Genomic DNA, 16,872 nt, shown 5'->3' with positions numbered 1-16,872 from the left:
AGTTCATATAAACATAGGTCCGTTTTCGCTTTATTTTTGATATACAGGGTGATGAATATCTGTTTGTAAAATTGTTTTTTTTTTTAAAAACTCCGAAACTAAATTAGATAGTTTTATAAAACTTAGTATGTGTAAACTAGGTGCAGAGACACGTCTTTTGCATAATAAACGAATTTTCATTTTTAACCAGTGGCGTCCCAATTAACTTCAACCTCATTATTTTGAATGAAAAAAATGATACGCCACTGCATTTTTGAAAAACAAAAATTATTGTATAAATGGTGCTTTATTTTGTAATAAAAAAGATCTCTTGAGTTTTTTTCTTATCTTGCACTGTTTTTTAGTAAAAAAATAAAGAACAACATACTAACCCACATTGAGCCAAACAGAAAGCATGATATAAAGATTACCTAGTAGGCTGTGGTTGTTGATTACTGTTGTGATTTATTAATTTTGACAGTTCAGTTCATTCAACTCAATTTTGATACTTAAAATACCTGTACAGTGTTATTTGATAATGGTTGAGTTTACTAATCAAGAGTTGGCAGACATTCATTACATGTATGGCTTGGCTGATGGCAGAGCGCCAGAGGCTAAACGATTATATCAAGAGCGTTTCCCGAATAGAGTCACACCAGATAGACGAACATTCTCAAACATACATAGAACGTTGGCTGAAACAGGTACTTTTAAGCCAAATAATCAATTAAAAGGTGCCCATCGGACTACTAGAACTCCAGAAGTTGAAGAAGCAGTTTTAAATTCAATTGATGAAAATCCTAATATTAGCACTAGACAAATTGGAAATAACTTGAATATCTCGCACATTCTAGTTTGGAGAATTCTTCACGATTTTCTGTTATACCCGTATCATATTCAACGGGTCCAAGCCTTACTTCCTCGAGATTTTCCTTTGCGAATCAACTTTTGTCAATGGTTTTTGGAGAAAATTGCGCAAAATCCCTTGTTTGACTGTGAAATAATGTTTACAGACGAAGCTAACTTCTCTAGAAACGCTATAAGAAATTTCCATAACAATCATGTTTGGGCCGAAGAAAACCCGCATGCAATTGTGAACTTTAACAATCAAGAACAATTTTCCGTGAATGTTTGGGTTGGAATTGTTGAAAATCACTTAATTGGACCTTTTTTTCTGCCACAAAGGCTAGACGGCCGTACATATCGTCGGTTTCTAGAGGAGGATTTGCCCGTATTACTTGAAGAAGTGCCACTTTTAACTAGAAATAGAATGTGGTTCATGCATGATGGTGCACCAGCTCATTTCCATCGAGAAGCAAGAGAATATTTAAATCGTACCTTTCATGACCGATGGGTAGGCCGTGGTGGACCCCAACAATGGCCCCCCCAGGTCTCCAGATTTGAATAGTGCGGACTTCTTCTTATGGGGGCATCTGAAAACTCTGGTTTACAACACTCCGGTTAACACTGTAGAAGACCTGAGGAATCGCATAAGAGCTTCCTGTGATGTAATAAGAAACACTGACAAGAAGAGTCCGCACTAATATGAGAAGAAGTGCTGAAGCATGTATCCTTGCAGGTGGAGGGAATTTTCAACAACTGATGTAATTGTTTGTTTCTTTCGTTTCACAAAATTGTTATTTATTGATCGTCAATCATAATTATTAATAATATTATACAATAATGTGTATAAGTTATCTAGTAAAAGAATTATTTCCATGAGATGTGTAAAATGTACTTCATTCCACGTACAGATAATTATTGTTGTTCTTTATTTTTTTACTAAAAAACAGTGCAAGATAAGAAAAAACTCAAGATATCTTTTTTATTACAAAATAAAGCACCATTTATACAATAATTTTTGTTTTTCAAAAATGCAGTGACGTATCATTTTTCTCATTCAAAATAATGAGGTTGAATTGGGACGCCACTGGTTAAAAATGAAAATTCGTTTATTATGCAAAAGACGTGTATCTGCACCTAGTTTACACATACTTAGTTTTATAAAACTAATTTAGTTTCGGAGTTATTAAAAAAACAATTTTACAAACAGATATTCATCACCCTGTATATCAAAAATAAAGCGAAAACGGACCTATGTTTATATGAACTTTTTGTCTTAAAATCACGCACAGATTAACACCCTTCAATATTGACATCCAATTATGAAACACCCTGTATATGTATGTATGCACGTATGCATAACGAGCCTGGTAACCTACGTTGAATGTCATCAAAACGCTGCAGACGCATCTCAATGTTATGGAGAACGGACTTCAATGCTTACAGTTAAGAAGAATATCGTGGAAAACAGGTAAGACAAGCTAGACCGTACCGTATGTTATAATGAAAAAAATAAAAAATATGGAAGGAACATTTGTTACATGACGACCAGTTTTATATACAGCATGTTCAGGATTTACTATGCTAGATCATCCTGCGGTTCTTTAACTTTGTAGTTGACAAGGCGGCGCTCACTAGCAGCTAGTGAAAGATATGTAACCTTTCTACTTCGTAACATTCGACTCAACTTTGTCTTCCAAAAGCGCCTGTTTCAACAACCTTATATAAATGCTACAATAAAGCCATCTTAATCCTTCCGGAACATGCACAGACATAACTCAGCGTACACACGTCAAGCGGGATAATTTGGGTTCTTCAGGATAAGCATTTTATTCCCGCTTGCATAATAAGGACACTATGGAGATTAAGAGGAAACTACAAAGGTGTTAGTCGGGAAATGGAACGTTTGCCTTGGCAGTAATGTTCCCGAGTAGCACAAAAGGATTTGACGATCTGCAAGTTTAACGCTGGAGGGCCACAAGCGGGATTAAATTATTCACTAATATCGCCACGTGTGTGTCGCCTTTAGAACAAATTAATTATGGCGCTGATCCACCTGGGATCCTGCTGAAAGACAGACAAACCCCAGATGAACTGTACAGTAAATTTAATGGGATGTACAGTGAAATATGAACGAAAGGGAGTGTACAATACAAGCCAGACGTATCGCATAATCAACCATCGAAACAAAAAAGAAATAAAACAATGGCTTAACAGAAAAAATTTTATGTTCGACATCGTTTGTTATTATGTATGTTTGATTTGTGATTTTATTTACATTTCATGTACTGCTGGATGCCTGAATTTTTTAGAGATGCCAATCATTTTTTTTTGGAATTTTGTTTCAGGGCCTTTGTTCTATTCCAGTCGTATTTGCAAATTAAAAAAATATATTTGCTTTTACTTTCAAAGTAGTCTTAGAGTGTGACAAATTTCTTTATAACAAAATATAATGCCTGCTCTTTCAATAATTGCAGCATATAGAAAATTCCAGAACAAAATGACTGCAGGTCGTGTTGATGGCATACCAAGCTTTTTTATAAAGGACTGTATACATGTGTAGCGAACCCCTAGGCGTTTGTCTTTAATCTCCAGCTAGATAACTGTATTTTTCTGACACATGAAAGACTGCAAAAGTGTACACAATTTTAAAGAATGGTAATAGTAATCCTGCACCAGTCATTCTTCACGATAAGTGGCCTATTAGACGTTTCAGAGGAATCAAACACAATATTGTGCAAAACCATACTTATTGTATCAACTTCGACGTCACCTGTTACGTGGGTGTTGTATAATAATGAAAACGTAATATTGACAGTTGGTAGAAGGAAGCGCAAAAACAAACGCTTAGGTGGGGATTCTGGAAGAAAGCCTAGTTAGTTGAAGTGAGAACAGTATGGAGATTGGAGTAAGACGATCGGCGCTCAGTGAGGCAAAATTGTGAAAAATCAAAGTGTTTACCCCGTATTAATTAGCAGGTAATATGATCTAAGTACTTTGTTGTTAATTGTTCTATGTAATCTTATGATTGTGATGATTACAGATGTTTAATGATAACAATTATTCTCTGTACGTTTAGCTTCCATTGCTTTATGTTCAATAGCATATATTTTTCTAAGGTAAAATTGTTACAATTATTATTGGTGATTGCTCATTATTTATTACCTGTTAAAATATATATATTGTCGTGACTGCCCAGATATTGCAATAACAACTCCTTTGTTTCACCTTTAACTTGTTTTGTCATGAAAAACAAATAATAAAGCATTTCTTGTGCTCACTTTATGTCATACGCATATAAGAGCCTTGTTGAATTTACTAACATTTTCGCCCGTGAGGAATGAATCTGTAAAAGGAATAATTAAATACAAAAAAGAATTGCTAAAACAGATCATCCGAAATCTCAACTCATAGCTGGATTGCCTCCCGTATGGGACTCCAGTACCTTCCGGCCCTGCCAGCTAATTAACACCAAATCTCTTCAGTTTTACTTGGAAGTGTGTATGTCAAAGTCGAATGAGGTGATATTTAGTGAGACATTAAATAAGTCGGGTGTTATTTAACATTAGCAAAGGATCTTAATTTATGCCTTTTGTTATCGGTTGTATTGTATTTATATTTGGGTAGTTAGAGCAACGATCGTGTGTTTCTCTGCTATGCTCTTTTTCCATAGGAGCTCTAGGTGAGCCTGGCACTCTCATTTTATGTTAAATGGTTGTTATTGTTTTTGTTGTTCTTTCTATTTGTTACATGTTTAATTTGAAGACTGTTGTACGTAAATAATAAAGTTAGGTGTATATTTACTCTGCTTTTGTTTTATAAAATTAAACCATACTTCCCCTCTTTAAAGTTAGTAGCTAGCGCCTTCCGGTCAATTAAAAATAGATGAAAAAATAGAATGAAATGTAAAGTAACCAAAATTTTAAATTATAGTATCCTCTCAAGTTCATACCAAATATTATAAAATTATAATAATGCATTTATTAGTTATTTGAAATTATCTTATTTATTGTCATTGATATTCTTTAAAACCTTTTACAACATTAAAAATTATAGTAATTTTTTTTTATTTATCTTTAATTTATCTTGTCGATAATGCATAATGATATATAGGGTGTTCCATTTATAATAGCAAAGTTGACAGCTACTTCCGGAATAACAGCAAGTGCTACGTTGATGGCATTATTTTCATTGAAGAGAACATATCTGATAACTCCCGTAAACAAAATTTAAGTCATATTGTCTTTGATTCCTCTGAACCGATTAGTAGCTCACTTACCGTGAAGAACCCTGTATATTATATTGAGAATTCCATATAATTGAAGCAAAATTAATTTTACTCAATACAAACGTGTAATATAAAAGCAATATAGCTTTAGAATTAGTGAACTGTGTCGACTGCCTCATAATGAAACTCAGTACTGCCACTCAGTACTGTTAAATTCGCCCAAAGACGGGTTTATCAAATTTTTAATCTATAAGGAAGCTCATTTCTATCCAGATTTGATGAAATGTTTATGCATAAATAGACGGAAACTAAATGCTTTTTTTAAGTTTTTGTTTGTGTTTTGTCTTTTACAATCGTGACATAGAATAATGACATAGACTAATAGAATATTTTCTTGTCCTATAATGTAATTTGTCATGATTTTAATAAAAACAAATGCAAGTGGAAATAAATGATTAACATGATAACTTATTTTTTAAGATCTAGAAATGACATATATATATATACATGACAGATTATATGATTATGATGACGAACTATAAACATAGTTAAAGCGTTACTCTGATGGTTGGTCCTTAGGCAAAACACCCCATAAGCAAATGTTTATCGAAATCGTAATACTGATAATGTTAGTGGAGTTGTAATATGATGTGGACAATAAAAATGTCATCAAGTAGCTTTGGCGTTCCATTTCGACTTATTGCAGACATCGTGAGAGTAGAGAGTAGTGGAACGAGAAGTCCCACTTCTGAAATAAATAGATTGCGGAAAGGAACGACGCGAACTCTGGTTTTTATTAAAAGTCGGCTGGAAGATGGCCGTAATCAAATTATATCTGCCGTTATATTTGCAGAAGGACTGGGTGTGCCTCCAGGTGGGGTCGGGGGCTAATTAAAAGGGAGCAGAAACGTAGGTGGCGGGGTTGTTTTATCTTTATTGTTATTTACGGCTTAATAAAATTAGCCGGGTAAATAAGTTTTCTTGGAATTAAAGAAAAACCGTGGGACGGAGTGGTACTAAGTAAGAAGAATTCGAATCGCGATACACAAAGGGAAATTAATATATTGTTTTAATTAATAAAGAACGGATTTTTTGAGCATTTCGTGAAGAAAACATAAGTCCTCAAAAATCATCTGATACAGATATGACACGAAATATATTTTGTCTATCATAACTACTGGAAAATTATATTATTGAAACAAACATATGGAAAATACAAACAATTTAATTAAATAAAAAAGAAAAAAGGAGAGTACAAGAAAATAGGAAACAAGTTGTGCAAAACCGTACTTATCTTATCAACTTCGACGTCACCTGTTACATGAGTGTTGTATAATAATGAAAAAGTAATATTAACGGTCGGTGGAAGGAAGCACAAAAAACAAGCGCTTAGGTGGGGCAATTCTGGAAGGAAGCCTAGATAGTTGAAGATAGGCAGTTGAAGTGAGAACAGTGTGCAGATGGGTAATAAGACGATCGTCGGGTAGTGTGACAAAGTAGTGGAAAATTAAGTGATTAACCGGTATTAGTTAGCAGGTTATTTTCTTTAAGTACTTTGTTGTTAATTGTTCTATATAATCTTATGATTGTGATGGTTATAGATGTTTCATGATAATAATTCTGTATATGTTTAGCCTTCATTGTCTTACGCTCAGGGGTGTGTATTTTTCTAATATAAAATTGTTACAATTATTATTAAAGATTGCTCATTATTTATTACATGTTAAAATATGTATATTGTCGTGACTGCCCAGATATAGCAATAGCAACTTCTTTGTTTCACATTTAACTTGTTTTATCATGATTAAGTTGTTCTTTGATTTCTTGTGCTCACTTTATGTCATACGTCTATACGAGCCTTGTTGAGTTTACTAACATTTTCGCCCGTGCGGAACGAATCTGGATTAAGCTCGATTGCCTCCCGTATGGGACTCCAGTGTTATGAAGGATCTTCCGAAATCTCAACTATAGCTGGATTGCCTCCCGTATGGGACTCCAGTACCTTCCGGCTCTGCCGGCTAACTAACACCAAACCTCTTCAGTTTTACTTGGAAGTGTGTATGACTAATATGAGGTAACAGATGACATTTAGTGACACATTAAATGAGACAGGTCTTATTTATCATTAGCAAAGGATCTTAATTTATGCCTTTTGTTAGCGGTTGTTTTGTATTTATATTTGGGTAGTTAGAGCAACGATCGTGGGTTTCTCTGCCATGCTCTTTCCCCACAGGAGCTCTAGGTGAGCCTGGCACTCTCATTTTATGTTAAATGATTGTTAATGTTTTTGTTGTTCTTTCTGTTTGTCACATGTTTAATTTGAAGACTGTTGTACGTAAATAATAAAGTTAGGTGTATTTACTCTGCTTTTGTTTTATAAAATTAAACCATACATCCCCTCAAAGAAAGTTAGTAGCCAGCGCCTTCCGGTCAAATAAAAAAATAGATACACACAACGTAGGTATTCCTTATGACGATCACCTATTTTTGGCCACAACTAGTTCCACAACAAGTTTCCTTTTTTTGGAGGTAAATATACAGAACATGGTTAAAAGACAACGACTGTTAATTTTTGAAAATCACTTTCACAGAACATAGTAAAAAAACAGTAACTTGGAAATATCAGGGTCTACCCAATTTCAGAAGACTGGTTACATGATTGATTTAGGAATGCGTAAAGTATTAAAACAGAAAAAAAATCCGCATTTTTAAATCTCCAATACTACAGTGTAATAATTTTATGTCTGTATAGGTATTTAAGTATTAACTACTGGTATTGTTATTAAATTATTGTCTCCTACAGATGTTTTATGTTTGTTCAAATTTGGCAACTAATCTTTTCACATTTGTTTCATTCGAGGCATTCCTTCTACTGAAAATTCCACCTAATTTGCGCACAGTCTCGGCTACAGCTTCTCCGTACTTGGAACGAATTTTCACAATATTCTCTCGCTCATCCATCGTATCGAGCTCCAGTTTGTCTAACTGCGACATATTTTTTACAACACATGACCCTACATAATGCTGCCAACTCTTCGGACAGAAAAAGGTCAGAATTCAAATCCTGTGTTAGTTTTAGGAAATGCTAGATGTGGCACCTTTTCAGTGTACTTCCGCATCTACGTACATACACAGCTCACAATGTCCTTGAAAGAACAACGCATGAAATATTAGTTGATAATAAGCACATGTCTATATGGTAAAAGTCTGCCTTATGTTACGCGTTTATGCGACTAAAATAATTAATTTCGCCAGACCAATTCGTACGAATGACAAGGTATTTGTGAGAAAGAAAACGGATATGGTTTATTTCGTGTGAAATAAGTCATCATAGGACCAAAAATGTAAATAATATCACAATGGCGAACAAACTGAATCGATTTTACTTTACAAAAACTAACAATGAAGTAAAAAATTAACATTCCTAGGCAACAAATTCGTATACTGGATGTGTAACACGTTGAATCATGCTTTTTATCAGCGTTTGGAATTACTAGCAACTTTTTTGCAAATTATATTTATTTTTAAATAACTTAAAAATGGCGTAGCTACAGCCTTTCATAGTTGGAAGAAAATCCATGGCGAGACTTGAAAAAGTTTAAGCCAGTAAGTCGATCGCCCGTATATGCAAAGCAATCGGCAGAGACACCCTATTAATCGATATCGTATTTTTGTGATTGTTTTTATTTTCTTGTATATTCGTGCCAATGTATTTTGACCATTTTTTCATATTATTAATTTATGTACATTGTCCTCAGAATGCCAATGCAGTATCAACTATACGTGGAACATTTTTCCTTAAGACCCAGAGGCATTGGAAAAATGTGCTGTGGAAGGAACACATTTTGATGAGACAAGACAACAAGAACTCGAAAAATTGCACAATTTGAACTAAGCAAAAAAAAAGTTTCATTTCATGTGCAGTTCAAAACTTACAGTCACAAGACCACGACAATAGGGTCCAGTCTTGCAGTTACTCTTACAGGGACGTGGGACGAATCAAAACTTTACCAAAAATATTTTGGTTATGCATAAGGCTATATTTACACGAATTGGAATTAACAGATTTTGTAGTACTTGATGATAATTCTCATGGTTATAGGCAAACAAATATTTGATAGATTTTTTTTGTTGGACCTTTTACCTTGAGTGATCGTTGCGAGGCCAGCCAGGTCGCTAGACCTTAATCATCGCGATTTCTTTTTATAGGGTTGGATAAAAACGCCAGTTAACACAAAGACGCATTGTCCGCGTAGAACAGGCAGCTGATGCAATTTAGGAAAGTTCTAATTTTTAAGTTTTTTGAAAAATAGAATTTGAAAAAAAAATATGATTGTATTTTAACGTGATTTACATGCTACAGAAAGTATTATTCAACTTAGGAATTACCCTGTATAATGTAACGTTCAATTCGGACTAATAGTTTGTTAAGACGTCGTACAAACAGATTTTCGATGAATTTGCATCCTATATATACAAAGTGTACCGTAAAATATGTTACAAACTTTGAATGTTGAACTGTTTTTTTTTGCATTTTTTTTTGTGATGGCATAGCGAATATCACAAGATTTTTTGCACTGTAGGTTCTTCAAGGTATGTACCAGGCTCGGTCTCTAAGCTGCAACTCGGCATTGAAATATTTGAAAAACTTGTTCCCACATTTATTTAGCCATACCCATATACAGATCTGGTCGAACGAAAAGTGCAGGTGGTAGAAATGTATACGCTCAGTTGAAAAATGAGCGTGCGGGCAAAGAGCAATGCGTACTGTTTCTCTGGTCTACTGCGTTGTCAAAATTCAGTTGTCCACTAGTCGCCTAGCAGTGCAGTGCGGGAATGCGGAATTTGGTGTGATTCAGATAATTTTAATTTATTATAGGCACTCTTCTATTAATCATTCATATTACAAATGCGGAGGAGAGAAATAAGAGGGATATTTTGTTTACTAATATTATTACAACATGGCATTTTGGAGACCTTTTGAAATGGAACAAAACGAAATTTACCATCTATATAATAAAATTGTTTGAGGACATAAATAATTAAAATATATTGTTGGTCAAATGAATATATAATAGAAATTCTACACATTATGTATACAAATTATTATAATTTTCTACCTTTAGCAGAAAACTTTTTTAGGGACGCTCATGAAACTTATTAAATTTGATTGCTCGGTTTTTTTATGCATGTTCAGCTGACTTCGGAAGAACTATACTAGTATTCACAAAATTCTTGAAACTAATAGTGTCATAAACCCGCTACACAGGTTGTGGTACAAGATCACTCACACAGGATCAATGAATTTTGAGATTTTTGGAAAAAAAAAATCCAGAAAAATATTTCCATTTGCTTGGGCCATTTTTCCTACCACGAAAGCTTAATGCGTTGCAATATTTAAACTCAACACAATACATGAAAATATTATACAAAAAAATTTGTAAATTCAACGATCTTTCTAAAAATCTTGTTTTGCCACCATAGAGAAAAAAATTTCGCCAAAAAATCAAATAAAATCCAAAAGTACCCTTCCAAACTCTCAGTTCTTTCATATTCATTGGAAATAAAATTAAAATTTCTTTTTCTGAAATTGATAAAGACTACTTTTGTAATAGCACTTTTAAGACCTATAACTAGGAAATGATGCGTTAAAGAAGTTAAGTTTACTAAAACTTTTAGTCATATTTTCAGGCCGATGTTTGTAACATGCTTTACGGGACACCCTGTGTATCAACTGTTTCATTCTATTAGATTACTGGATAAGCAGTTTGTAAAGAGAGAACACTGCTTTAAACCTGTTATATTCATTTTTCTGATAACGCGAGTAAGCGCCTTTTTCCCAGAGAACAATGTAGACATCTTCCAGTCGATAAAGCCACCTTGTCGCACTAACATAAAGCGCCATAAACCGAAATGATGGCCCGCTTTGTTAGCGACGTCAGTTACCCGTCCATCCATCCATAATTTCCAACTCTTTCCCCGAATCCGATGAAAGGAAAACGAAATATTTTGATGCGATTAAAAAACTTCCTGAAAGCCTTTCCAAGACGTATCATTAGTCCCACCCCCACGAGTGTCCTCGCCTAATTAGGGACAGGAAGCGGGCCTTTTTCGGAGCCAACTTTAAATTCACCCTTGTTCCGAATTTACGCGGCAACGGTAATCCCGTCGCAGCGGCTTTTAGTTTGGCGAGCAACAAGTTAAATTAGGCGTAACAACCACATTCGTCCGATATATTCGGGCTTTTACGGACCTCAGAAGCACACGTTCGCGTAAACCTGTCAATAGTGATGGCTTGAAATTGGCCAAACCCGACTCGAGCAAGCAGATTTTTTTGTCCCCCGGAGATATTTTAAGAGCTTTCAGACGTGAGGTGTTACGAAATGAGTTTATTTTGTTGTTGGGTCTCCTCCAGGAAATCGCCGGGGAAAATCTAGCGACGCGAACTTTTCGAATTCTAATTAATGTTTTGCGACGAACTAGTCCTAAAAGTTGCTTAAAATTTGCCGTTGGCGGGAGGAATGGGGCCTGCGATTTTAATTAATTGATTGCAACTCACAATCAGTCGGTTTTATAGAGTGGACAAAATACAATGATAAAGTAATTTGCGATTTCCGTTCATTTATTTATTTACTTACTTAATTATTTATTTATTTAGGCACCAACTCTCCTAAACACTACGCTGAGCTTTGCATCTGATGTGAAATACCTAGGGGTTACACTCGATGCAAAGGTAATATGGAATCTTCACTTTGAAAGAAGATTAAAAAAGGCGTACATATCCTATGAGCAATGCCGCAGAACCCTTGGCAAAACCTGGGGCATGAAACCATACGTGGTTATGTGGATATACACTGCACAAGCTAGCCAGGAGCGCATCGGGCCTCAACATTTTTGGACCCGGTCCGTCCAGTGTGCTTCCGTTGTCGGCACTTGCTGGAATTACTAAGGAAGACACCCACAAAGAATTCATGAAACGGTGGGATGAAACGATTAGCTGTCACATCGCTAAAGAGCTCTTAGTGTATCCTAGCAAAGACACAGCCAAAAAATACCTGGCCATGTCTAAGTCAAATCTTCGCCTGGTGACAGGTATTCAAACTGGACACTGTTGGCTAAGGAAACACCTTTACAATATGGGGAAGTGTGAAACACCTCTTTGTAGGAGCTGTGAACAGGAAGACGAGACAGTATTGCATGTACTATGTGAATGCACTGCCGTCTCGTCAACAAGAGAGTCCATGTTGGGAGAACGCTGGCCTTCAATGGCCTATATTAGAGAGATCCCCCTGAGCAACGTCACCACCTTTTTCACTGTAATAGGCTCGCTGGCGGCTCAGGTGGATTGATCTCTCTAATGGGAAGAAGTACAAGGGTCCCAATGGGGCCTAAGTGCTGTAGCTTTGCTACACTCCCCACAACTCCAGAACTTCAGATTTATTTATTCATTCATTTATTAACAGTGAAGAAGAACAGAATTTGAACAAAAAGCCAGTAACGGAAGTTTACAAACGGACGAAAATACTAACTACTGCAGGCAAGTAAATATAAACTAAAAATGAACAGAAAAAAATAAATAAATTTGATAAAATGAATTAAAAAACAAATCATATGATTAAGGTATTCACAATTTTTATAAAACTGAAGCTCCAGCCAGCATTAAATTACATCCACAATATCTAAGACGATTTACTGAACTAACCATGTTTAGCTTCACCATATCAATAAAAAAATATATATTTACAGGTAACCTTGAAAAATATCTGAAAAAATTGAAACTATAACCCCTACAATGCCTATATCGGTAGTAGAGGGGATAGGCGGGTTCTGGACCAGGAAGTGACGTAGCCAGCATCCATCGAGCTGCAAGGTCACCTCAAGGTCATGTCAAGGTCGTCTGCGGCCAAGGTCACCTCAAGGTCATGCCAAGGTTTCCTGAGGTCAAGGTCACCTCAAGGTCAGCGTCCATCGAGCTTGAGGGTCCGCCTTGTGGTCATTGGCTTCTGGGGTGACTCTGAAGACTTCTTGACATGATCTTGAAGTGACCTTGCAGTTCGATGGACGCTGGCCACGTCACTTCCTAGTCCAGAACCCTCTACTATCGGTGAAAAGAGAATTTGATTTTCTATAATATGATGCAGAAAAATACAGGCTGTTCCATTTAAATTTAAAAAGTTTTGTCGGTTTTAAGTTTTCAAATTGTAAAGTGAAAAATGAGATACTTAGTATAATTTTCTTCAGGTAATTTTTATAGCGGAAGGTAGTGCACCTTATGTTATTTGTGTATTCCGAAAAGCAAGTGAAAGCTCCCAGAACGAAGAAAGATATAAGGAATTTTCGAAACGCTTGCATCTGTCAAATTTTTTGTAAAATGACGATTATCTCGAAAACGGTTAGATTTAGGTACAGAAAAGCTTTAAAATTTTTGATTTATTTTTAATTTATCTTGTCGATAATGTAATAATATATAGGGTGTTCCATTTAAAATAACGAAGTTAACAGCTACTTCCGGTATAACCGGAAGTGCTACGTTGATGGCATTATTTTCATTGAAGAGAACATATCTGATGACCCCCGTAAACAAAATTTCAGTCATTATTGTCTTTGATTCCTCTGAAACGTCTAATAGGCCACTTACCGTTAAGAACCCTGTATATAATATATGTTTTATTATTAGCTAATTATATTAAGTTAATTCAAATGAATTTAAAAAAAAATCGTAAAAAATACCAGATATAATGAAATTGTTAAATAATGCAATCTTTCAAAGAAATATTTTTCTTCCAGCAACAAGTAAAAATAATACTATCTTACTATTTCCAAATTTTTGAAAAAAATACACATAATCAATAATATATACGTCAACAATCATGTTTCAGAAAAACTATCATCGGCTGTTATGATACAAAAGGTGAGAAGAAATAAAAGCTCACATTTAGAAATTTGAAATAATGTTTCTAAAAATGCCCTTGTAGTCTAACACTGCTGATATACGGTGAACGTAGACAAAACGTTGCGGTCGCACAAAGGTATGTCATCAAGTGTTGTAAAAGTTGTGAGCGTGCGAACATTATATGCATATTGAGACACTATTAATAAAATAATATCTTTATTTGTGTTTATAACAGTGAAGTTTTTTAAGCATTATTTAATTATTGCATGGTTTATTTAATATTTTATAGCGCAACTGAATTAGTGTTTTATCCTACGAACTGAATATTTCGAGGAATCCGTAAAATATAATTCTAGTGAAATCTAATTCCGCCAATATTGAAATTCCTGAAAACTAATTGAAAAATTTCGAAACGTCTACCGAGCGGACTCTAAGAAATCGATGTAATGAAGCCCGTCCCGCATCCGAACTGGAACAAAGTACCAGGTGCTAAACGTAAATTAAAGCTGCGAAAATTTAAAGCGGGTTCCATTGATTTATATTTTAAATAGTCCAATTGAAAATAATTTTATGAGATTTATGCAGTAACTGTCATTTACACGGACATTTAAATGATCCATTTGCTTAATTTCAAATTAAAATGCCAATAACAAAGCCATGAAAATTGATTTATTTGCCAAAAAATCGCACGTACAAACGAAATATAAATAGATCAGTCTATTAAATGATTGAAGGCGTGTAAAATATATAGATTATATGATATTTTAATCATTTCAATTAATTTGGGATTCGATTTGCGCAACAAATTATCTGCATTGTATCGTTGAGTGAGGATACTATTTCCTCACTCAACGATTGTATTCATATACATACATATATTTTTTGCAAATTACATCTTCCCGTATATGTTAGTGTTGTTAAAACACAAATGATGTAATAAGTAAAAAAATAAATAAATATATGTTAACCTTAACAGTCCTCATAAGGAAATTAAATCACAGTCAACACACGGAAAAATTTACCTAATACGTATACTAATGCACTGAAAAGTTTAAATTTGCTTCAAGTGTACTTTTATGAATTTACTAATACCATATATTCAATTTAAATGTTTACCTATTCTTGTCATTCATTTATTTACTAATTTCAATACTTTTTCTTTCTCAAAATAAAGTCTAAAATTTAGATTTGCTTTAAGAGATACTAGAATGGTAGGCAAGTCCGCTAAACCAGATTTGAACTTTCTCTCGGGCCTTCGGCCCTCGAGTAGCGCTGCGTGCGGCCCGAGCACGGCTACACGGTGCATTTTCTGTGGGTTAGTAAATAATATATTTTTTTTAACATTTTTGAAAAAAATAATAATAATAAAAAATGCGACCCACCCGCGATTCGAACCCCGGACCTTCGGCTTCGCAGTCGCCAGTTTTCAAAATGTACGGCGATCTAACACTGGGTGGAGCCTACACGGGTTATTTGATACCGTGGGGCTCCGCGAATGTAAACAGAAAATTGAAAATGTTCAAATCAAGTTTTATCGCCAAAATAGCGTCTTAGAAAAATCGGAACCGGTGTCTAACGGCAAAATAACGACCCGCCGTGACCCGATCGGCCGGGATGCATCTCTGTCTAAACATCGAATGTACTTCGGGTATCTCTGTCGCACCGAAAAAATCGACAATCGATTTTCGGCGAGGACTCATTTTAAAGAGAAAATTTCTCTTAGAAGACGCTAAAGAATGGCCTTCAGAATACGGCGTTTGGATAAAGGAAGGACCGAAGGGCGTTTCGCGCCCTTCGGCTCGCCGCTTCGCGGCTCGCGAGGAAAGCCTTTGATAATACCGTACGCCTCTTTTCGCGGCCAAGTATGGGAGCGCGAGTAACCCACAGCTTTTAATATATAAGGCAGAAATATTTTTTATACAGAAATGAATAATCAGAAACAGTGGAAGCGAATTTATACGACCATTGGAAATAATTAGAGATATGCAAGGTTAACAGTTAAGAAACAACTAATTTTAAAGCGAGCGATCGCAACAAAAAGTCGACTAAAGATTCAGTCTAATAACCGATGTTTTTCTTTCATTGTCTGTCTTTCTCTCTTCTCTTAGATCTGATCATAGATTTAGGTAGATATTATACTTAGCATCCATCATTTATGTACTGAGCAAATGAATAAAAATATCTAATCAGTAATTAATACTTTACTATGCATAAATTCCTTAAACTTTTGTTGTACCTACTATACAGATGATTGTATTATGGTATTATATATTCTGTTCTGATACCCTGAATTCGAGTCAGAAGTCTATTAGCTTTATCCCCCTACAGATTCTGCAAAAAAAATGCAAAAAAATTGTCGAAAACGGCAAAAAATCATATTAATGAGAGTGAAAACATTTAGAAAGCGGTTTTCTAGATTGGATCAAGTGTTCTTCTCATAAATGTTGGGTCAAATTTGAATCTAAAGTCTATTGAACCTCATTACTTAAAAAATTTTGCAAACATCGCAAAATATCGCAAAAAAAAAATGGAAATCGTAAATCACCAAAATGTCATGAATATGATTTACTTCCAAATAAATTCGACTGACTGGAACCAGGCTTTCATTGGTGTAGCTTCTACAGTTTTCTTCTCTTGTAGCGAACTCTTTTCTCTTCAGATCAAGCTTCGTCTCATGATGCAGTTTGTCAAAGCTCTAGACAAAGACGGTAGCTGTTTTAAAAATTTAGAAGAGGTTTTCAGCGATAAGTGATGCAAAATTGAAAGAAGGTATTTTTTGATGGTCCTCAAATTCGTACTCTATTTCGAAACGAAAATTTAATTACAAGGATGAATGACACTGAAGAAGCAGCATGGCAGAGTTTCAAGAATATCTCTCGGAAATTTTTAGGAAATGAGAAGACTGGGGATTACGGAAATTTAGTTGAAG

The sequence above is a fragment of the Anoplophora glabripennis genome, unplaced genomic scaffold (assembly GCF_000390285.2).
Source record: "Anoplophora glabripennis isolate ALB-LARVAE unplaced genomic scaffold, Agla_2.0 scaffold24, whole genome shotgun sequence".
Taxonomy (NCBI): Eukaryota; Metazoa; Arthropoda; class Insecta; order Coleoptera; family Cerambycidae; genus Anoplophora; species Anoplophora glabripennis.
This window is presented reverse-complemented; position numbering follows the sequence as displayed.